Here is a 25003-nt window from a genome sequence, read left to right as displayed (position 1 = left end):
GAGCCTAGATTAAAAGTAGGATTTTTACAGTACAGATTTCATGTTACTGAAATTTAAAATGTGTATTTCATAATGTATCAGAAACTTTTGCAAGCAGTACCTGGTTTACTTGCATTTACAGCCCTCCATACCATACATGTCAGAGGAGATCCAGAGAAAAAATAAAGACACTACAAATGGTAAAGAACACTAAAATACAATACAAGGGCATGTATTACGAAAGACATTTGGCACTAAATCAACCTTATTTTTAAATTTGTGAGAGGTAAAAGGAAAGTCTACAAGCTGAGAATATCCTTCTGCCAATATACAAACCAGCACAAAACCCATGCTTATTTTCTTTGCCAAATTTATCCTGCTACAGCTGAATCACAACTTCCTTGCACCCATGAGGTCAGGAACCATCTGAAAAGAAATGCATGATACAGCTAATCTTTGTGTCAGCTCATTATACCTAATGCAAAAAAACATGATTTTCCCCATTTTTCCATCCCAGCTTCCTCCAGCAAAGCTAACTAGCATGTTGCTAATCCCAAGTTTGTTGCACTACTTTGTTAAACAGATTTAAAAGACAAATGAACACAAATCACACAGGATAAAAAAATTTATTCTGTGGTCAAGGCTTACTGCTGAGCTTCTATTAAGAATTGAAAAAAAACCCGAGCTAACAGCACTCAATTGTATAGAAAACAAATTTATTTGTCTCAAAGGAAAACTCTACACTTATATAGACATTTTTACACAACAGCTGCTTTTTTGCCTAAACTACCTAAAACACTGTTCCTACAATAACATGTATTCAATCTTCTTTCTGAAGCAGAATCCAATATATTTTTAGACCTCTGAAAAAATAACAGCAGGAGATTACAAATATATGGATCAGAGATGGAAGAATTCCCTATCCTCCCTTCCCTCCCCATGCAGGGGGGGGGGCAAGCTCCTGACTCCATCATATGGGGCACAAGAGCTAATCAGCACTTCCTCCCAACAGGCTTAATTTTCACTTAAGCACCTTTTTGAGAATGAGGGAACACTGGCAATCATTCCACAGAAACACATCCGTGAAATTGTCAACATCTGAAATTTTCCCCAGTGGCCCCCTGCAACTTTATTTACCTCCATACAATTTTCTGTACACCTTAGCCACGGATTTATACTTTTGTAGCACCCAAATATAAACTAATTCCCTGTCAAACATCTTATTGACTTAGTGGTTTTGAAACTCCTGAAATTTTGACTTTATATTTTCACACAAACCTCAGAGGACTCACCAGGGCACCAAGCCCAGTTTTGCAAGAGACTGGTAAAGAAACAAATTAAGACATGAAAACCTGAAAAAGAAAAAAATTAACCCATCACAAACACATGCTTCTAGTATGTTTTCTTTAATCAAAAACCCATCCTATGCCATTACTACACAATTCAAAAATATTTCTTTTACATCTGTTAGAACACCAAGAAACTAATTTTCCTGTTGCTTAAACCATCTTCTATGCTTGCTATTGATTTAACTTATAAAGACAGATGATATAAATAGCTCCCTAAATGCAAAACTTTCAACGATAAACAAAAGACTGCATAACGAGAAAACAGTCTATTACCAACTTGTCAATTAAATATATTGCTATACAAATTTAGTTGCAAGATCTTGCCCAGGCCAATATTAAATCTGAGATGCAGTTCAGTTTCTACACACCACATTTAGAACTGCAAAGATCATAAAAGTAAAAAAAGCAAGGCCACTAAAAAAGTGAACAATCATTTTTCACATTTCACAAAATTCTGCAGGTCAGGTCAAGCCCTGAAGAAGACAAACACTGGTTTGGATTTTTTTTTTTTTAAACTATAGCATATAATTCTGTACATAAGAAACCTTATATATTTACTATAGAGTTTGAAAGTAACAAAGAGGGGACTAAGGCATGCACTGAAAAACATTTAAGACTTCAAATCCAAAATAATTTAGGCACTTTAAAGTAACCTAAATATAAAATTGCTGTCATTTAGTTTTAATTAACACATAACCAATTTGTTTTCTGCATGAATTTGCATAGCACATGGCTAATTACTACCTTGTGAAGAGTCTGAGTGGGGGGAAGGCATAAATCTTTACACAGTTCATCAACAATAAAAACCAAAATATCACAGTGAGAGGTTTTTTTTTTTTTTTTTTGTGACAGCAAGTATAAATAAAAACATGCTTTTTAAGACACAGGCAACTAAACAGGAATAAGGCTGTAAAGTGAATCAGAGCAGGAAACCCAGGATTAGGGCTGAAACTTTATTCTAATCCTCCTGCTCACAGAAGGAGCAGTCACCAGGCAGCATGTGGTCTGGGCATGCACCTGCAATACACAGTCAGGATTTAAAAGTACTTATAAAGAGATCAAGTTTTCCCTAAAAAAAGTTTCTATTTGGATTAGGAAGTGGAGCTGTTTGGAGCCTTCTCCAAAAAACAAACAATAACCACGCACAGCAGCTTGTCAGTGATTTTGCCAGAACAATACCCAGGACGTGACACATGAACAACCCATCATTCAGGGGGATTGACTTGACAGTAGGACAAAGCTCAAGAAAAGACCAAAAAAAGCCCCAAAAGGAAAAATCCCCCTGCCGTGAACATATTAAACATTTTAAATTGACAGCCACACCACACTACTACTCTGTGAACTTTGCATCACCTTTATGTAAATTCCTGTATTAACTGATGAAGTCTACCCACTTGGTAAAGGTCTCAACAAACTGAAGAGCAGAATCCTTCAAACACAGTGGAATTCCCCTTACAATTAAATAAAATTATCATTTGTCTGGTGCTGCAAAACTACTAGTAAAACAACAAGGCTAATCTTTAATATAATTTCCTTTTGCCTCACACAACCTTTTCTGACACTTTTGTACTACTACATTAGGTGCTGCAGGAGGAACCTTCCAGCTGGGCTTGGCACCCCAGGAATTCCAGCTGTCTCTATCTGGGAGCTCTTCTGGTGCACCTGGGAGCTAAATGAACATTCTCCAGTCCACAGATCCATTTTGTATCACAGAAAGACTGGGTCATTACTAAAAAGTGCATGAGGAGGGGTTTCTAAATCCCGTGATTCTAAGTTTAGCATAGAGTACAGCAAAAAGAGAGCCAGAGCCAAATACCCTTTCCAGTGTGGTAGCTTTGGGAAGCATCTGTTTGCCTCTGAGATTGAAGCTACTGCTTTCAGTCCTAAGTCATTTTGTTACAAAAGTTTAAATATTAACAAAGCAAGAGATATTTTGCTTACATTTGGTGCTGTTTCTCTTGGAGTAGAACTGAATTCAGTGAACAATACCCATAAACTGGGTTCAACTCCTACTCCATTATTAGCCAAATATTGGCAATATTAAAACCACAATTCAACACTGTGAAGTGGAAAGGCTTGGAAGCTACTTTGTGACCCTTTCCCTCAAGCATACATGACAAGCTGATTGCAATCAGGAGTGGTTTCATACCACTTCATACTCTACCACTAGGCTCTCCTATTGCCTGAAGAGTCAGCTGCAGTCCAGCAACAGGTATCACACAGCAAGGGACAACTCACTTATTCCCATACACCATATGGATGCTTGTTCATTTGAAATCAAGCTACAGGATCACATCACTAAGCAAACAAAGAATTTTATGGCATTCATTATTATTTCAAAGCTCTCAGACATCAGCTGCTGTATCTGACTATGAAGAAACTGTCAGAGGCAAGTTAACAAGCTCCTAAAAACTGGAAGTCACTGAGCCGATACCAAAAGATACTAGGAGAAATAAAATAACATTTCAGTTTTAAACTGTAAACAGTTATGTTGACATAATTAAGATATGCAAATAAGGATAAACAAAAAGGAAGGGAAAAAAAATCTTTACAAGCTCTGACTATATCTGCAACCATTTTCCTACTTACAAAGCCACAGCCTTGACTGACAATCAAGTACTAATACTAATTGTTATTTAAAAGTTCATGGTAATTATATAACTTATCCTTTTAAACAGTTTACTGTATTAAATACTAAACAGCTTTATCCTGCACAAAATCAAGCCAAGATACTACAGAGCCCCTACACTGCAATTCTCAGTTTTTCCTTTGAAAAGCAAACTCATTATGTTCTATAAAGAGAATGAAGTCTCTAAAAGAAGACGAAATTCTTTCTTTCTTTCTCAAAGGCAGGCTCTGAAGAGATTGCATAAAAAGAGATTTTATTCTTGGCTCAAATATGAACATTTGGGAATCACTACTTTTGAGAAAGGACTCACCCACTTAAAGGCAGAAGAATTTATTTTGAAAAGTGGTGTGAAATTTCAGGGAAAAAAAAAACACATGTATTTTGCACTTCCAGCTTTTGGTACTTTTCCAGTCAAGACAAAAATCTCAAAACAACCTCTTCCCCATATAACTGTTTTCTCATAGATGCTGCTAAGCTATGTAATACCACCAGCAAGAATTTCTATAAGAAAGTAACTATTTCCAGACAATCCAACAAAGAGGACTGACAGGAAGATAGAAGTAAGAGCATTTCAGATATTTTAGGAGAGAACCTGGGAGAGGGACCTGGAGAATACATTTCACTGGGTGCCCACCTTAGTCTGCCTTGTCACCAGTCTGTTCAGCACCCTTCAGAAGATGTGGGAGAGCAGTGCTATAGCTCAGAATTCATGGACAATCTCTCAAAGCACAGGGCAGGGCAAGAGTTTGAGCCCAGCCCACCTGCTAAGGACTACGTTCCTACCATAGCTAACAGCCCTCAGAGGAGCAACACTTTCCTTTGGATGCAGACCACGTACTGGAACTGCTTCCCCAGATTCAATCCAAACCAGCTGCAGAAAGGGAAAGCTCATCTAGAAGATTAGGTCATTTAAGACTTTTAAACAAAGAATATTATTTGTGTGTGGACACATGTGGACACCATCATGTTACAGAAAGAATACCAAGGGATTGAGAGGAGGATTCGGTCTTCTGTCTCCAAGATGACTCAGGATCACCTGCAGGCATCCACATCGCATTTCTGGACTGTTGAGGAATGTTGCGGATCCCACAGCTAATGGTGCACATCAGAAACCAGATCAACTCCTTTTCCCCATCTCACGCATGCATGCTTTCCTGGAAACGTTCTTTTGTGTATTCTCATCCTGCTTAACGTGAAGGATTTGTTATTTCTCTCTATCTAAGATGCAAAATCTCAACCACGACCTGCGAGCGCTCTGCACGGCTGAATTCCTGGCACAGCAGCCAAGGAATCATCTGTCATTCTCCTGTTAAGTGCCTGTCCCAGAACTAGAGTCACCAAAGGAATTCAGGAGGGATGGCCAGGTAGATCCTATGGTCCAACCCAGAGGCCAGCCATGCCCTAATCCAGGGGAGAGGCAGGCCAGGCTGTGTCCCGTGGGGTCCTGCAGGAAGCCTGACCTTGGGGCACAGCAGGGAGGCTCCAGAAGCTCTGTGCTTTCCAGGAGCTGCCTCTTCCCAAGATCATTGGGAAGCACAGCTGCAAGGGGCACCCTGCTGCCAGGACAAGCCCAGCACATGCATCCTGCCATCAAGATGGAAAAGAAGACTGAGGAATGACTCTGCCCAAGCAGGCCCTTGGCCTCTGCCTGGCTGCAGATGTGTCTCCATTTTTTCCCATTCCTTTTCAGCCGGAATGGGAAAAAATGGCATCAGATGGTGGCTATTTTGATAACTGCCCTTGTATCACAAGGATCAGTCTCCAGCTAGAATTACTGTACCAGGCACCAGCTCACCTTTTCCCTTTTTATTTAAATACCCACACCCTGGAATGTACATAGGAGTAAATGAAGGTACTTATATTATATAGGCCAAATCCTGGCCTGTTCATCTACATACATTAGTATACAGGTAAAAGTACTACAGACATCAAAAATGAAGCATTAATGGTTAGCTCAAATACACATCCTAGGCACTGTTAGAAGGGAAAAAAAAACTGAAAAAAATTTAAGACAACAGAAAAGTAACAACAGAGACTGTAAGGCAGTACTTCATTTGAATCGTTTTCCCAATAAAATTTTCCCTTGTGAACACTTAGATGTATTTTATTAGTAGACAACATAATAAACCAGACATCCTGACTTTATTTCACTTTACATTTTGTACATAGTCAGACTGAAGACCAAATATATAAATCAAGATAACTCTGATCTGTCTTGAAATGTGCTTTTAAATCATCTGAAAACTGTGTACATAGTTTCCATGTAGAATACATCTCTTTTCATGAGAACATACCCTGTTTCTTCCCAAATCAGAAAAGAATTGGTTAAAACAAAAACCATCATGTAATTCAGAACACATAAGCAGGTATGTTCTGTAATTTCCCATCAAGGGAAGTTCTCCTACACTTTAAGCTCCCAAAGTCTGTGAATTTCTGATCAGAGATATCACAATATTTAAAAAAAAGAGAAACTGGGCAACAACCCAATGGCACACTCCTTTCACTGTCAGAAGCCTTCAGAGGTACAAAGCACAGAGGCCATAATTAACTTGGCCATACTCTAGCATTGTAATTCCCTCCTCCATATCCAAGCTTTGCCTCTTCTTTCCCCTGGAGAACACTCACTGTAGGTGCCAGTGAAGCTTATAGGGCAGTGACCACAGAGTTTCTGACATTCTCATTTACACTTTTATTAAACTGCCACGTCAATGATCTAGTTGATCATGGAAAAAATACTGTAAGAGCTGTTCAACTCTGTGAACAAGATATTCTTCACCTTGGTTCTGTTTATCTTGTTGTCAGAGACCACAATCTCTGCAGTTATGAAAAAGTGAGTTCTGACATTGACTTAAGAAAAATCCCAGCCTAGGCAAAATCTCTGCATTTCTGCATAACTCTGCAAAACAACTTCAAAGAAAGAAAGAAAGAAAGAAAGAATGAATTCATGCCCACGTGACTGCTGTGCAGAAGAACAAGAAGCCATTATCTCCACCCAAACATATCAGTTATTCTAATAACACCTAAAGTGAATTCTTAAAGTGAATTTAGGAGTTTGGTATTCTATATATTGAAAATTAAGAAGAGAAAGGTATTAAGGAAACTATGGGAAATCCATAGTTGCAACTCCAGAATTATAATGCAAAAAGGACTACATGGAGGACTACTTTATTGCTTCTTTCAGCTCAGTATGTTATGGTACTAAATTACACTTCATTGAAGCCAGACTTCATGGGGATTGTCAGCACTCTTCTGCCTGGTTCAGTGTCAAGTACAGCTGACATAATTTTCAAATATAAAAACATGGCTTTCACAATTTGCACTAAGCTGAATGAAGTATTACATGAAAGCAAATCACACTGATTAAGGAACAGGTTTTTTTTGCTTCTCATTAGAAGTTCAGCTTTAAATTAGTAAAAGTTCAAGACATGGGAAAGACGTAGGAGAAAGACTGGAACCTCACAGCAGGCAACTTCACATTAGACAGTGTCTGTATCCCAACCACCAGAATACAGGCTGCCTCCTTCCTCCATATCCAACTCAACCAGCAACTCCTTCAGCCTTGAACCTGCAGCAACATGTGACAGCCTCTGGCCTGCAGAGGTGCAACACTAACCATGTCCACTGCAAGGGCTTTTTGCATAGCAGTCTCTGTCCTTCCAGTCTGCACCTTGCTGTCCCGGCTCAGCTGCAGCACCTACAGGGAACAGCATTTTCAGGGAAAGTGTTCTGGGCACACTGCAAACTGGAACCAAGGGTACTGCAAGAATGAGCATGGGTCTGTCGGGTGGGCAGCTTCTCTACTCAGCATCTGTGCTGATCCCCTCTAAGCAAAATATACAATACCATCCTGCTGCTCATCAGGAAAGCAAGCCTTCCTGTCACTAGTAGCATTTGATTAGCCTTGACCACAACAACAGCACAGGAGGCAAATACTCCTCTCTGCTCTCTGGCTCAGTAGCACAGCCCACACAATCTAGTAATATATACGTAGGAGGTGGAGTGGGAGGATCTGATTTCATACTGGGGCAAGGCACCTTGTAAAAGTAGCTTTTCAGCAACAGTCACCCAGAAGTAATATGGAAATCAAATTAGTTGATTGCAACAATCTGAACAGCTTAATTTGATATGTTCATAGAGGTTCTTGGATAATGAAAGTTTAGAAGGAGAAATCCTATATTTTATTAAATTCAGCATAGATGGGGGACAGGGCCTCTCCTTACAGCTTTTGCCTCCTGCATTTTAGAGCAAGTAATGAAAACATTAATGCAGCTTAGCCAGCAAAGCACAAGTTAATTCAGCTTCTATCTCCCCAAAGCCTATAATTCTCTGGTCTAGTCTTCATGACGAGCATTTTAAAATGTTTCAGATAAAAGATGAACATCCCTATAATCATCTCTGCACATGCCTGTTTATGAGAGGTATGGATGCTACTCCAGAAGGCACTGCAGAGCACACAGCTCTCTTCCCAGGCACTGGAAGCACAAGCAGGTGTACCTGCAAGGTTAGGATATAAAAAGTAAGCCCAGGAAATGACATGGAGGCTTCACCAGGACACTATGGCTAAGCCAGTCATGAGGACACAGCTGTTTCACAGCTGCACACAGATGGAAGCCCAGCATGAGCTATAAAGTTGACACAGCATGGGCTTTGGGGACAGAAAAGGGACAGTAGCAATGCAGGACACCAACAGAGGGAATGTCAAGCAAAATTCAAGAGCTGCTTAAGATGTGAGGTGCCAGTGGAACCTAGGGAGGCCACCATACTCCTAATTCTCCACATAATGCTTACAAAGGGGTCCTCTAGGACAGTCCTGCGCCAATTCTTTTAGCCCAGAGTCTGATTTCTCACTCTTCAGCAGACAAGGCCTAACCTCCTGGTGTTAAGGGAGGTCTCCTTATTTTTAATTCACCTTCAGCATTTACACAAAAAATTTTTCTTCATCCTTGATCCCTCCAGCCTGCATAATAATACAGGTGATCAAGAATAGTAGGCCACTGACTCAATTTTGCCTTTTTATTACAACTGGGAGAAAGTCTGCTGCAATAATCTTGTTCTAGCTCATCAGCATCTCTGTTCTTTAGTATGTATTCTGGGTAAAGCCCATGTAGACAAACTAGCAGGGTGAAATTTCACGTACAATTCTTTGTCTTCCTGGTCCAATCTCATTTAACTCATGTTTGCTGCCAGTTTCCATGTTCCTAGGTCAGGAGATGGTGTTTCCCACAACTGCCTAGTCTGCCAGGATGGATGGCTTCACAGCTGGGGCCACAGCATCAGAACAGCACGGAGGTGCACAACCAAGAGACTTTTAGGAATAAACAGTATCAAAAAATAAAATCAGAAAGGCCAAAGAGCATTTTATGGTCCCACCTCTTAGAACTACAAAATACCCATTTAAAATTCCACCTCCCAAAGTGAAGAAGCTTCCAGAAGGGCATGCAGCAAATTATTGCCCTGAATACTACCAATTTTACATTTGCTGAGTGAAAACCATTTGTCTATTTGTGTGCATTTCTGCAATTGCACTTTTCATTCACTAAGATGAGAAACTGCTTTTTTTAATGCAATCTGCTACTATTCAGATAGCAAAACAAAGTAATGTCTGGTAGCAGGCCTGCTGTTTTTGGCTTTAGAAGGGTGGGGTTTTTTTTTCCTTCTCTTCCTGTGAGAGGAAAGCTTTTCCCAAAGGATTCAAGCAATTTCATAAAACAAATGTAAAAACAAAGACACTTTTGTTTAAGGACTGAAGGGTTTGTTTTGGTTTAAGGGGAGACTGAGAGGAAAGGAAGAGAGAAATGATACTGATCATCTTTCAATTAAACAGGGAGTAAAAAAAAGTTCTCAGTCCTAAAAGAAATTTGTGTGATAGCACAAACTTGCCATTAGAAACAGGCCATCAGAAAAAACCCAAGATTTTTTTTTTAATAAATAAATTTTTTTTAGTCATAAGTGAACACCTCAAATGACTACAGCAAAGATCAGAGGAAAGCAACATTTCTCTTCACATAAAGAGAACATTGTGCACTCCTATATGGTGTGTTTCATTAGAGTCAGGATCTCTTTTTCCTCACAGTCTGTCAAACAGAAAGAAAGGAGCACAAGGGGGAAAGACCTGAAATCTGTAGTTTTAAATACCCAAAGATTTGGGGGATTCACTTCAGCTAGAAGTTCTGAAGCTCAACCTAATAAGCATCATTTCATTTGCAGAGAATACGACCCAATATTACAACAGGAGTAAACCCCAAACTTGCATAGAAAACAGTGCAAGACAGCACAGCAGCAATAAATAAAGAGAAAATTAACTAGAACACCTGAAATCCTTCAGTAAAGCATGTATGGAGGCCTTGCAGGAAATCTGAATAAGCAGGCCTTCCCATCTGCAATGATCCCCAAGCATTTGTACAAACACACTGCAAAAATCACACACTATTGAACTGCGATTCCAGTTTCTAATTAGCAGATAATTAATAAAATTAACTGGTTTATCAGTAAGTCCCTACATATTCTATCAAGTTTTACTATGTAGAGAGACTACCACAAGTGATCTTCAGTGACAAAATAACATCTATCCAAATGGAGCAAAAGCAAACCATCACTGCCTACCATTTAAATTCATTCAGGATTGACACTCACTGCAATTAATTGAACATCCAAACTAACAACCCAACAGGAACAAAATTCAGCAGTATTGCAGCTCAGGCAAAAGAACACAGATAATACAAATCTAAAAATTAAATGCAATTAAATACAACACGCACATGGAATGTGTCATGTCACTTATTGTACTTACATGACCAATTTACTAATGCTAGTAATAAATATGCAATTTTCAAAATATAATCTTGAAGTATATGGCTGCATGTGACAAAAGTGACAAAAGGTTCTTAAGTAAGATTTTAAAAATGGTCCAAACCCACTGGAGTTGGACAGGAAGACAAATAAGAGATTGACAAATATATCACAGCAACATTAAGTTTTATATATATGAAATAAAGTACAAATAAAATTCATCTTATCATCATCACCATCATCTCAAAAATGTTCTACCCAAGCATGACTTAAATGATTCTCCTCCATCCTAATTTAAACTGCATATATCTATTTACATGAGAAACAGCTTCCTTGTTGTTGCCTGACCTCCCAAGTAGTACCACGCACAGATTAACTTGTCAAATAGAGAGAGACACCATACAAAGGCCATCACAAATCCAAAGGTCTGGGTCCACTCATGAAATCGGGTAGTTACTTAAAACAGACTTGTCTAGTACTGTGGGGAGGCACTAGATGAAGACAATTCAGACAATACTCGACTCAATTATTATCTTCCCTGTCCTGTACAGTCTTAAAACATTTCCTCCCATTTCTTAATGCAGACTTTTCCAAGACCTCAAATTGTAACAGGAAATTATTTGAGTGATTTTTGTTTTTAAAGCAGCAAAGCATCAAGAGACAAGTGCTTTCCTCTTTGATTTGCCAGAGACTGCTTGAATTTAGGTTGAATCACTCCCTTGTAAACATGAAATAACTTTTCCACCGCATCCATTAATATTTGGGACTTGAAGGCTGTCAAGTGAAAGATGTTATAATGCCCACCACAGTCCTAGTCTCATCTTTTTAAGCTATACACCCAACACTTGTATAATAGGGCAATAGCAGTAAATGAAAAATAACAGTAAGCAGACAGCCTAATAATGCATGCTAAAAGCTACCAGGACAATACACTCAATTTTCCCTGGGATTGTTTAATTATTCTTCTGGTGGCTCAACACAATCTTTTCACAATTACTTCCTATGGGGCATGCTGACACATTGAGTTCATTACATAGCTCCTCTTTAAAGCAAAAAATACACAAGCATTTAGAGCAAACACTTAAAATTCAATAGTTCAGATTTTTAATAAACTACATTGGAAGGGAGTTTGCAACTGGATTATTTCTCAGGAAGAAAGACACCTGTCTTATAAATTCAAAGCTAATAGTCACAAAGCAGTATCAAGACATTCATCTTGCTTTGATGTACAAACACACTCAAAGCACCTTATTTTTCAATGGTTCTTCTCAGAATACATTCACATAGGTGACATATTCTTTTTTCTTTTTGAAGTCATCTCAAAGCTTCCAGAAGTTTCACTGGGCATACACAGACCAGCCACAGGACAGTTCATAAACCAAGAGAGACTGACGCTATGGCAAAGCTCAAACAAAGCCTTCAAACCACACGTGCCATCTCTACACTTCCAATGGGGCACACGTATCTTCACTGTGAACAGTCAAGGCTTCAACACTGTCACTAGAGGAAGTGTGTCTCAACTGGCACACCTCATACCCCAACTTCTTCCCAGTGGATAGGTTGCATTGGCCTTTGCATAGCTCAGCATCAACACCTGGGTCAGGTAGTGCAAAACCAAGCCACAGACAAGCACACGTCCTCCCAGCTGAGAGCCCCCATCATGGGTTTTCAACAGCTCTGCACTCCATCTGCCCCACAAGGCTCTGCCCAAGCCTCTCCCCAGGCAGCCCCTTCTCCCAGGAGCACAGACCCTAACAAGAGGATGCAGACAGTGCCATGAAACACTCGTAAGACCAGAGAGTATGAAATCAGGCAGAGGATAAACACAGGCTCTCATTCGACAGGAGAACCCTTTTATTTATTTATGGGGACAAGTCAGCCAACCTGACCTCCAGCCTGCATGTCCATTTGTGCATTTTCTGTCCCACACATATTAATTTGAGGTTATCTTAAATATTTTATGAGTTAAGCTTCATTCCACTCCATTATGCACTAAAAAGAGAACAAAACAGCTACTAATGTCATAGATAAGTGTTTTTACTTGCTATAAATTCCATCCACCATCATGTGACTAGACAACACATGCTCCCAAAAAATAAGTGCTTCTTCTCATCACACCTCCTTTACTGAAGTGACTTCTATTTCTGTTGATTAACTGTGAACACCAAAGCATAAAATATAGCACTTTCAGTTACCTGAACTGCTCCATTCCTGAACAGGCACTTGCAAACTTTGATACTTAGCTGGGACTCAGGATACATACAGCTAGGAAGGCATCCAAAATCTGACAGTAAGGAAACTCCTTTCAAATTCCCCATGTGCATTATTCTTGTACTCATCCATCAAATTACCCTTCTGTACACCAAGGTTTTAACCCAAAATCACAGATGAATCTTCAGTTTATGACCCTTCCTCTCCTCCAAGAATTTGCCCCAGGGAACTTCTAAGCAGCTGCTATCTCCCATCTCTGCCATTACTAAGACACAAAAGCCAGAGTCATTTAAGTTTTGGTCTATCATCTAACTCCAGACTGTTCACACTACATGATATTTGTAGCTTGTACCTCCATCTACATGGAGGATTTAGGATTTAATATTTTCCACTAGGATTTAATATTTTATCTACATAAGTGCCCAGAACTATGTACAGTATTTGACACAAAGTCACCCTAAAGCCTTGTCTAATAACTTGTCTGTCTTCACTGAAGAGCTCTTCCAGAGCATCATGTTCACTCCCATTTCATGGTTAGTATCAAACAAGAGTCATCCCTGTTTGACTATGGCCATCAGGCCTTTTCCTCCAAACCTGTTCTAAGGGATGACTTGTCAGCTGATAGCAGATGTGTTGTTAATAATCACTCAGTAGATAACTTGGCTTTCAGAGCTATCCAACTTCCTGACATTCCTATTGTTTCAGTCATCACAGACATTCAATTCTTCCTGTGCAATAATCCAAACCACCTCAGTGCTGACTACGTTTCCCAACTTTGCTTCATCAGCAATTGTCCTTCTCATACAGTTATTTCAGCCAGTATGGTGTAGTAAAGAGACCAGCTCACCACTAATACTGATGCAGGGCATGAATAATTCCTTTATTCAGGCAGGCAAACTTGTAATTTCTCCTTCAGGAGACACCTTTAGCTAAGCCTCACACTTCCAATTTAGTTATTTTTGGTGTATATACATGGAACTGAAGCATTCTGCTCCTATTGTCTAGGACATTCAGTATTTAACCAGGAATAATATGACTTTAGTCTCCCATGACCTAATTGTGGCAAATACATGATGCTCTTTATCCTGTTTTCCATTTAGCTTTGTATAGTTACTTTTCATTCCAAATTTATTCTAAATCCTTAAATTCTATTGTGTAAACGGTGTGAAGATATCCTTCTCTTATCCTTTTAAAAGAAATGGAACTCTATCTTTTGCTATCTTGCTAACTGATAACACCCAATTCTATTTTTTAACCTGGCTCCAGTGCCCTGCCCCAGCTCTTTCAGAGCACAAAAGCAGAGACCCTTAGACTTAGTTTGACTGGGAGCAGACACCTATTACAGACATTTCCATTTGGCACTCTATCTATCTTTCTCCCTTGTTCAAATCCTCATGCGTATCTAAAACTAAACAACTAAAACAAGAAGTGCTAATTTTAGAGGCATCAAGCATTTTTCAAACAGCCTGATTCTCACAACATCATAGCCAAATTCTCTTCTGCTCTTTTTCTTTTTTTTTTTCCTTCTCTTCATCTTAAATTTCTTCATCCTCTGGTTTTTGGCAGTTCACATGCTATCCCTGCAGTTTCTCCTCTCCAACAATCAATCCCCTCCTTTACTTCATTCCTTTTAGGCTTTCTGGTAACTTGCAGTATCTTATTCTCACAGCAAGGTCCCCAGCCCAACTTGGCAAGCTTTCCCTTCTTACAATGCAGTTTCCAAGCAGCTATTGTACCTTCCACTTAAGACAGTCCAAGCTTTTTTTTTTTTTTTTTTAAATTTAAACCTCCAACTCCTACAGGACTTTAGCTCTGTGGACAACACAAACTAGTTCTTCTAACTTCTCAGAACTTGCCCTACTAAAATAAAGCTTCCTTGAAAGAAAAACACTTTGTAGTTGACATATACTTACCCTTCAGTTTAATTCAAAATTATTAACTTGTGGCTGATCAACACATGTGCTTAAGGCCTTATGGAAGGGAGCCGTATTCTAGCAGCAGAAAACAAGACATACTGTTAGCCAGTGAGAGACCAGAGATGTTCCAGGATTCAAAGACACAGCCTCTAGTTCTGGGCAGGCTGTAAACATAAGCCTTCATTTACTCTGCATTCCACTACAATTAATGGCCAAAATCTACCCTATGATAATTCAGTGTACTGACTTCTAACTTAACTAGTCAGCACTGGGAAACATACTTACAAAAGCACATTTGAGAAACACCTTCCCTTTACACACTAGCACACTATCCAAAATGAGCTCTGTAGCTCTGAGCAATCAAAATGTATTTGCAAAGTTGTGCCCTACAATTTGACTCAGTTCTGCCTCAGTAAATCAACCTTAGACATCCAGATTTGGAAACAGAAGCATGAACCTTGAAAGAAAACCATCTCCTATCCGGTGGAAGACTGCACCTATATTAAGTGCAGCAACAACTGGATCTTCAGCATGGTCACCACAAGCCTAAGAGGAGCAGACAAGGAGCGTGCAGGTGGCCAGCTGCTACAACACAACACCAGAAAGAGCCTCTCTAGCAAAGTGACAGTGAATGATCTCCACAAGAACCTGGAAAACATGGTTTCCCTCTTAACTTCAGAGTGTGATACAATTTGTTCAACACCGATGCACTGGCATGAAGGCAGTCCAGGCCCTCTGTGCAGCAGAGTGAACTTGCTGGCACAGGCTATCAGTCCCATCGAGGCAGTAAATCACACTTACCACCACATTCCTGGTATGCCTGCACTTACACAGCAGTGCACAGGCACCTGCCTGCTGCCTCCTGAAAGCCAGAGGGGAAGCTCAGTACCACAGCATGAAATACCAACTGAGATGCTAAGTTACCACCCCACATGAAATGGGGGCCCTGAGAGGACACACGGCTCTGTCACTCCAACAGCCCCACAGCACAGCGAGGGCTGCCCACCACCCATGAAGGATTGACGGTGGTCTCTGCATCCACTTCCCTTGGCCACCAACACCACCATGTTCATCTCCCTGTGGAGCACCTCCAGGCTGCTGGTGCCTTCTGCTCTCGTGACCACTCTCACCAATTTAAGCCAAGCCTTTCCAGGTATTTTGCCACCCTCCAGCTGGGGAGCATGGCACTGGACACCTTGAAAAAGCACGTCATTGTTAGCCATGCAGGAGGAAACAGCATCCTAGCTTTCACTCCAGAAGTGCTTAAAAGTGTTTTATCCTGTTAATTCTAGGTCAGCTGAGCACACGTGTGGTATAGATTACACTGACCCTTTTAGAGCTCTCAACATTTTTAAATAAGTAGGACACTTAACATTGGATGCCCGTAAAGCTGCATACCTCCCGTACACCACACACCAAGAGATGCCAGTAGACTTTAAGGAACAGTTGCTTCATAAAGCATGGCTCTTATAGCACACAAGTACAAATGTGAAATAATTTATAAATGCCAAGTCTGACCCTGTACCACATTAAATCAATACAGACGTTTTACAAAAAATGCCTGTATTGGATGAACTGAAGTGACCTTTGGAAAGCCACCCAACAAATCAGCACCAGATTTACAAACAGTACGGCTCAATACAGCTGAGTGATAAAAGGGTCTATATTAAAGATAAAAGTTCTCCTGATGTTTACAAAATGCAACAACACTGTCATTGCAAGCATAAAGAATATGTTTCATCCTTAAATACCTGAGTATCTATAGACTTTAAACACGAGGAACAATCAACAAGCAAAGGACCATAAAATTCAAGCTGAAAAAGTTAACACTACGATTCACTAGAGATGTTAATTTGCCAGTACCAAGCCTTTGCAAGTTTTAACCTTTTTCTCTGCACTGTCAGCAGCCATACGTATTGGACCCTTAGACACAGATAATCCCATTGCTTTCCCTCCTTTTCACAGATGCTTGGCCTGAGCAAGGGAAGGAAGACGAGCAGGGAAAAAACCCTACACGTTTAAGTAAATTACCTTTTGGAGCAGCCTCCTTCCCTCGCCCAGCTAAAGTTTTCTTGGGGTCAGATTAGCACTCCGAAAGGAGAGCAGGCGCCGGCAGGCCCCTTGGCAGGCGGTGCTGTGACAGACGCGGGGCAGACCCAGGGGAGGCAGCCATGTGCTCAGCCCTGCATCCCCCCGAAAGGGCATCCCGGGAGGAAGTTCTCACTACGCACCGACTCGGGGAAATAACTCGGAGGAGTCCAACAGCTATCGCTTCCAGCGGCTTTCTCCTGGGCCATATGCTTTCCCCTGCCATTTAGCGAGGCATTTCAGACGAGCCAAACCGCCCTACCCGCTCCGCCGCGAATCCGCTCGCGGGCTGAGGGTCGGAGCCGCCGCCCCGGAGGCGGGGGGCAAAGCTGGCTCGGCCGGCGGCGCAGCGCCCGCGGCACCCACCGCACTGGGCTGCGCTCCGTCCCCACCGGGAGCCGCCCGCCCGCCCGCCGACCCCCGGCAGCGTGGCTGGGCTGGGCTGGGCAGCCAGGGCTGGGCGGCTCCTGCCGCAGCCCCCGGCTGGGGCGAGCCCCCCGCCCACCCTCGGGGCAACGCGGCGCCCCAGCCCCGCTGCAGCCCCTTCGCCAGACACCCGCCGGGGCTGCCAGTGCGGGGTCCCGCCCGCCCCCGCTCCCGGGGCCGCCCCAAGCCAGCGGGGGAGCCGCGGGACGGAGCCACTTTCGGCCCGGAGCCGCGCCTCGCCCTTACCGTGCTGGCCAGCGCGGCGCGGGAGCCCCCGGAGAGGAGCGCGGCGAAGCCGCGGAGAACCGCGAGGAGCCGGGGCCGAGAAAAGCACCGCCGCCGCCGCGAGGAGAAGGCGGAGGGGGCGGGGGATCGGCGGCGGAGGGGAGGAGACGAGGGCGGGGAGGGCCCGGGCCGCCGGCAGCCGCCCGCCCGCCGCGCAGCCGGCGCTTCCTCCCGACGCGCTGCCGAGCCGAGCCGGGCCGGGCTGAGCCGCGCCGGGTGGGGAGCTCAGGGCGGCCGCTGGGTTCGCCCCTTGCCCGGCCCGCGCCGCACAAAGGGGACCCGGCGCTGCCGCCTTTGTTCGGCCGAGCGGCGCCGGGAGGGGAGGGCGGCGCGCTGGGCGCTTCTCCCACACGGAGATTGTTCCTCCGGCACTGGCAGGCGCGGAATAACTTCACCGGAGTTAATTTGGTTGTGTGATGAAAACTCCTCCACCTGTGCCAGGCGCTGCTCGGCATCCAGCGCTAAAGTCAGCCTACGCGCGGTGCTTCAGCTGCGTGTTTATGCCTCAGGAGCTGACGGGTGACTCCTGTTAAATTAAGGGTGGGTTTTTATTGCTCAGGGTAGATGGCATCGCAAAGATCTTAGTATTCTGTGCTTGGCAGCAACCAAGAAGCATTGAAAAACGAATTTCAGATATACCTTTGCCCCATTGTCTGTGGTAGGTCACTGATCTTTCAAACGTAGCTACTCATATTGAGCTACATGTCCAATTAACGTATCTTAAGAAAGGCTTTCTTTTTTTGTTTTACACCATATTTTAGTGCTCATCCTATAAATCTCAAGCTTACAGATTTATTTATTCAGTTCAGGTACATGAGGTTAACACATGCAGTCCTGTCATGCCCGTTTAAACAGTAGAAGTGGGAGAATTTCCCTTCATTCGCATCTTTAGAAGAAAGCGACAGAAATCCCCTTCTGAAGGATAGTTAGACTTGAGTCCTTTGCATAGAGGTGGAATGAGCAGTCACTGTATAGCCACAAGTGGACTCTTAAGAAGCCAGCAACAAAAGTAGACTACCCTAGGGTTGTTATAATCAGGAGTAAACTCTAAGCAGCCTCTTTTAAAAGGTCTTTTCACATAATGTTCATTAAGCCCCAGCAGTTAAAAGATCCCACCTGGGAGCTCTCACTATGCAGAGTTCTGCTTCCCAGACTGAGAGGGGCAGAGCAGCACAGGGCTTTAGATGCTAAGCCAGCTCCTCAGGTTTAGTACTAGGCCATGTTGTATTTTTGTGCTCCAAAGAAGCAGATGATTTATCAGTTCCCCTAGCTAATTAGCTAGAAATTTTCTGCATGGTCCATGAGGTATGTGAGGAAGGAGGGGAAGCTATGGCATGCGAGCTTTTCTGCATTACCCACACAGATCCTCTACCTCTTGTATGTGTTAGCATAGCTACATCAGAAAAAGGGAATGAAAAGTATGTGAATTTGAGCCTTTACTCCTGTAGCTATGGTGTGGGGGAATAATTTTTTGTTTTTTCTTAAAATTAAAAAATTATGTTCTTGGGGGTAAAAAGTCTGAAAATGTAAAACAGTGTAGTAAGCATGAAGAAGCCTGCCTAAGACATCAGTCAGCCTTAAATAAAGCCAGTGTGCTAGAGTTGCAAGACACTTCCTAGGTGCTATTGAGATCTGCCTGCTGCATTATGCACTAGGGCCAGAAGCCAACCATCAGTCCTGCAGTGTGTGCTGAATGGAGCCTCTGCCACACAATGGCATAGTCATTTGTCACATGTCCAATCCACAGGTATCCCACCTTTTGTGGCCAACTTTTACAGGATGTGCATCATGCATCGTGCCCTTCATTCCTTAGGCTGGATGTACATAGTAAGGGGAGGAGTAAGTAAATGCAACTGTAATGTAAAATTAGATGATGTGTTCTGGCCAGAAAAATTCCCAATTCCTAGTCAAAGCAGTGGCTTATCAATATTTTAACTTCAGATCAATATGCAGACATTTGCTAGAGCCTAGGTGGGTTTATAGCAGTTCTGTTGTGCCCTTTCTGACAAAGCAAGACTTATGGAGTTCTTGTTTTGTCAGAAAACCTTACACTACTACCTGGTAAGTTTTTCACACCAGGAATCAGAGGGTGAACAGCATTATTAAATTATGCCACACTGTGCAGCTGCTGCCTCTGGGAAAAGAAGTATGGAATAATACAACTAATGCCTCACCTTTTAATATAGCTACCAAAATATGATCTTTATTTTCACTGTCAAGACTAGTGACAGAAGCCTCAGACATATGACCAGCCCATTGAAGCAGTGGTGAGAGGTCCTGCCAGTGCAAGGCAAGCTGCAGCCTTGAGCTTATCATGAACGCCCATGGACTTTGCCACGTGCCAGATCCCTTTAATGAAACCAGAACCCTGGCTGGCCCTAAGATGACACTGTCTGCCTACACAAACCTTTGTATTTTAAAGCACTATAACCCTGGATTTATAAATCATATCTAAGACAGGAAACTAATTTTATAAACATGCATGTACCAAATTAAACTTGTTCAGTAAGGCTGCTAAATAGGAGTAAAAACTGTGACAAGAAATTGTGTTGTCTGGAACTAAGTCAAGAACCCCTGGAAATGAACATAAAATTATCACATTCCAGACTGATTTCTTCTTTGTGCTCTCCAAGTAACAGATTATTAAAAACTGCATTAATCCTCTCAGTCCATTACAATATTTCACAACTTTCAAAAGGTTTCGAGATAAAAAAATTAAAACCCCGCCTATTGATCATAACTCTCTTCCTAAATCCATATTCTTGTAAGACCAAGAATAAAGCATTCATTGCTCTGATCAATTGGTTTACTCAGAAACAGCTGACACCACTTAAAATTGTGTTAATTAACACAGGTTCTCAAGGTCCAGTTCTAATGCAGACAAGCTGTGTCCACCTTAAACAGAGCCCTCGTTATTGTTCACGCTACTTGAATCTGCCATTAATAGTAAGTCTCCATCTCACAGCTGCTGCTAAACCTAAGGCCTGCTTGCATTCAAAGAGGATTTCAGTTCTAGTTTGGCACAGTACATGCTATTCACAAAGTCACCTGTAACTGTAAGAATGACTGAGAACAAAGCCACTCATTTTCCACTCGTTAGCTCTAAAATCCCTGCTGTGGAAAGTTTGGGGTTTTGGTATGTCTTCCTTGTGTCGACTTATGTGTAATGCTCAAATACATTAAAAAATGCAGATTGCTGCCTGAATTACTGCAGCACTCAGGCTGAATAAGCCACTGCAGCTCAAGAGTGATGTAGCCTTCCTAGCTGCCCCTACCCCTGTAAGGGTGTATAATATATATCTTTGTAAATATTCTCTCCAGTCTCCTTACCAGGAGGTGTGAGCTGGGGCCAGCCACAAGCAAAACTTGTTACAACAACAGGTTACAAGCTGTAACCTGCAGCAGCTACCCCCTCAACCCCCATCCCTCACCAATTCTTTTTGTGTACCTGGCATTGGTTAAATCCATTAGTGAGGCATGTGCATGATCTCTGATGGTCAGCCTGGTCTGCCTGCTCAGACTGTCCAGCTGTCACCTCAGCTGTGCCTGTCGAGGTGGGAGTGAGCTGGCCAGACAAAACACTGCTTTAGCCATCACAGCTGGATCAGCCCTTGTCTGCACATTACTGTGTTGCATGCACACATTCAACAAAGCTCAGTGAGCAATATTTCACAAAAACGTGGCTGGCTTCTCTAGTCCTGTATTTGCTCTGGATAGTATTATATAAGTTTGGGGGTTTTTTACTTTGATCATAAGCTTTGTAAGAAAACATGTGAACAACATGTTACTCAGGCTATAAATAGTACAGGTATAGTGCTGGGAAAAGTGTTTTTTCAGTATTGTCTGAAGCAGGGGGCTGATGACAAAGGAAAGGTGTTAGTCATGCTGACCTATTCTTCTGGTGCTCAGTAAGAGGGAGAAACAAGCCAGAAACCTCCTCCTCAGCTTCTTCAAGGTCTCAGCACTACTTGGAATCATATAATGGTTTGTGCTGGAAGAGACACTTAGGGTCATCAAGCTCCAGCCCTACTGCCATAAGAGGGACACCTTCCAGTAGATGAGGTTGCTCAGACCCCAGTCCAACCTGGCCTTGAAAATTTCCAGAGATAGGAACCTGTTCCAGTGTTTCACCACCCTCATACTGAAGAATTTCTTCCTTATCTAATCTAAACCTACCCTTTTTCAGTTTAAAGCCATTACCCTTGTCCTATCTTTAGACTGTTTATTTTCCAGTTTTGGAAGGTGTGTGGAGGTAACACCTGCCAAAATGAAGGAACTGAAAGATGTGAGGACATGACTGTGTCACTTGACATCCTGCCTCAACCTATGCAAGCAGAGAAATAAAGACACGTCTGCTCCTGTTTCCTACATACACCTACTTAAAGAACACAGACCCATTAAAGCTGAGCCAGACAGATTTCTTTAATTAGCTTGTCCTTTTAAGAGTCCCAGGAAAATTATTATAAGAAATGCCATATGATTGCCCAAGAACAAATGAGATATGCTTTTAAACACCCTTTATTACTAACATTGCATAAGCATTCCAACAATCAAATCTAACAGTTTGTTATCACAGTTGCAATCCCTTTGGCTTAGTAGCAGCAAGATGAATAGCATGTCATATCTCTTATCAGCAAATAGCTGCCTGCCTTTGTAAACAAAACTGTCAAGACTGATTCTTCATACACATTTGCAAATTATGCTCATTGGTTATGTGTCTTGCGGCATATTTAGTGTGCTGCCAAGGGAATGCTACCCTCTCATCTGTTTTATATGTTACCAAAATCATAATATTGTCAAGGAACAGGTACCTTGGCAGCTGTGGCTTGATTTAACCAATGTATCCTACAGATCCCCAATGAAAAACCTACTTATTATCTCATTTAGAAATATTCAAACCTAGCATGTAAATGAGAAATAAATGTGATATCCTGATATTCAGCCTGCTCCAAAGAGCCCTGTATCTTCATCCCAGCACCAGCATTTTACTTACTGTCTGGCCAGAAGGAATTCAATTTCTTGTCTCAGTTTAACTGTATGCAATATGATAATAACGTCGCTTATGCAGTGGTGGAAGAGAGTAAATTAGATGTAACGTGTACCCTGTGCTCTAAGGATATAGAGCAAAATATGAACTTATACTATAAGTTCAACACCCCCCACCCCCCAGATGTCAAAGGTGCACCCTTTGACATTTAATGCTTTTTGAATTTTATTTAATCTGCATGATAAATGCAGAGGACAAAACTGATAGTCACTGACATTTTTTAAAGGAAGGATTCTCTTTTTGTGATTTTTATATGGGAAAAACTCTGACCATATCACATAAACTATAATATATATTAAAATACTGACACTAAAATTGCTGTAATTTTGTTGCTTTCACTTACAGAAGTAGGCTCATTTTTTGTATGAAAGCAACTATCATGCTAGTTTTGACATTTTATGTTAATGATATATAATAAAGTAATGTCATTTCAACCGAGAATTCTAATTAGTTGCCAGTAACACGATATAGTCTTGTATAATTACTAATTTTGGGTGTGAGTAGAACTGCCTTGTTCTCATTACCAGAACTAAAACCACAGAGCATCACATTTCTCAGTATTGTACTAGAGGAATGTAGGAGCACACTCACACTTGACCACATTAGGGAATGGCACTAACAAGAGAATCAGTAACAGATAGCAAATGTGATGACACTAAACTGAGAATCATAATTCATCCATGGAAAAAGCCCCCACCCTACTCCTGCACTCACATCAGCCTGCAGCGCTCTGGCTGTCGCACAGCTTCCAAACAAACACCGGGGCAGGCGTTTCTTCTCTTCAGCTCATCAAGCCAGCATGGGAAGTGATGCTATCAGGGAAGTCTGGATCAGCAGGGGAGATGAGAAAGATCTAGCAGGTCTTACAGCACACAGCAAGCACTAGGAGAGAGTAATTCCAGGAGCCATTGCCTGTTGCACGGCTTTCTCCCTTAAATCCCAGGAGCTAGAAAATTTGATAGGGGTCAAAAATTGCTGAGTGTGAGTTGCAGTGTGGATGTTTGAGTGTGAATCAATCGAAAAAGCAGCAAGGTCTGATTTCAGGGTCTCTCTCTTATTTAAGCGTTGTGTGAGGTACAGAACTAGCTCAGAATAGCAAGAGGAAAATGGCAAAACAACATACCAAGTTCTCAAGAACTAAGCATGGTTTGGATTGGTAAATCATTAATCCAGAAAGTGGTGTTTGAAAGAAAGCTTGATTTAGCCTTTTTTAAAGATGTAGTTACCTGTTGTTTTCCTCAGAAAAGGAGGTTAGCTCAAAGATCTTGAGAACAGTTAAGGGAAAAAAGAAGGTGTTGCTTTGATTTTTTAAGATTTTCTAAGCTTTCTGATGTTTACATTTTTGTAACAAACTTTCTCACACACTTTTTGTAAATAACTCATTGTTTTGCATTCTTTTAGAGAGGAGAAGAAATGGACTGTTGGTTTGTCCAGTGTCATTGGAGAGGTGGCATTTTCACCCTTCAATCCACTGTCACTTTTGGAAAAGTATGAATGTTGGAGTCAGAAAATAAATGTTCCCTTTTCTTCACCTTGAGAGCAGCGGTGTGTGTGCTTGTGTTGTTTTGTGTCCTACAGTGACAAGAAGGCATATTAAAAGATGAGCATGAGCTGAGTTATATGTAGAAATTAATAACTTGTTGTTTAAACAACTATGATACATCAAAATAAAGATAAATTAATGAAAAGTTTTATTTCATGGTATCTACTGTATCTGTACAATTTTTTAAGTATGAGGGCAGTCTGCTCATATTGAAGTACTTTGCAATTACCCTAACACAGTAATGTGACAAACAAAAAACTTAGCCAAAGTCTCAAATATAAGGTTAGCACATGAAACCTTGTATGCCTTCACTGTTACATACATGTTTTTTCTCCTCTTCATTAAAGCTCTCTGCTTGAAGGAACAGATGCCTCTTTCTCCAGAACTTCAGCTGCAAGGATTGCTGCCCTGAACCAGCTCTTTCCCATTTTTTCCCCAGTCTTCATCAAGAGGTGTCCAGGAGACTGATGGTTTTAAGTTGCATGAGAGGTTTCACTTCCCCTTTGGCTTAGAGCTGGCAGCAATGCTCTCTCCCTGCCCCTGTGCCTCAGCTGATGTGGGATCCTACCAGGGCACAGGCTGAGCGGCATCAACGTCCCTCTGTGGTGTGGTGTCAGAGAGGGGTTATTTAAAGCAGCTCTGCAGAACATGAAACTACCCCACTTTCCAAGCCTTGCTTGTTCTTTCTCTCGTGGTTTCAGCAAGCAGCACAACAGGCAGCTCAACGTGGCCTTGTACATT

The 25003-nt window shown here is 41.8% G+C and overlaps 1 protein-coding gene across 5 annotated transcripts in view; it reads right to left on the bottom strand.

Moving 5' to 3' along the window:
• Nucleotides 1-17757, bottom strand: part of FAM110B (family with sequence similarity 110 member B) — a 111175-nt gene extending 93418 nt beyond the window's left edge. For 3 of the 5 annotated variants that reach the window (XM_030234969.2, XM_030234966.2, XM_030234975.2), the window contains exon 1: nt 17634-17757. The gene's annotated coding sequence lies outside the window, so the exon portion shown is untranslated. Of the gene's footprint in view, nt 1-14870; nt 14947-16904; nt 17222-17633 lie in introns of those variants that run through there. The other 2 variants (XM_018910347.3, XM_050971112.1) reach the window with 2 other exon arrangements.
• Nucleotides 17758-25003: the final 7246 nt, after the last annotated feature.

The sequence above is a fragment of the Serinus canaria genome, chromosome 2 (assembly GCF_022539315.1).
Source record: "Serinus canaria isolate serCan28SL12 chromosome 2, serCan2020, whole genome shotgun sequence".
NCBI classification, from domain to species: domain Eukaryota; kingdom Metazoa; phylum Chordata; class Aves; order Passeriformes; family Fringillidae; genus Serinus; species Serinus canaria.
Note: the sequence above shows the minus strand (reverse complement) of the source record. Positions and strands in the feature narration are given on the sequence as shown.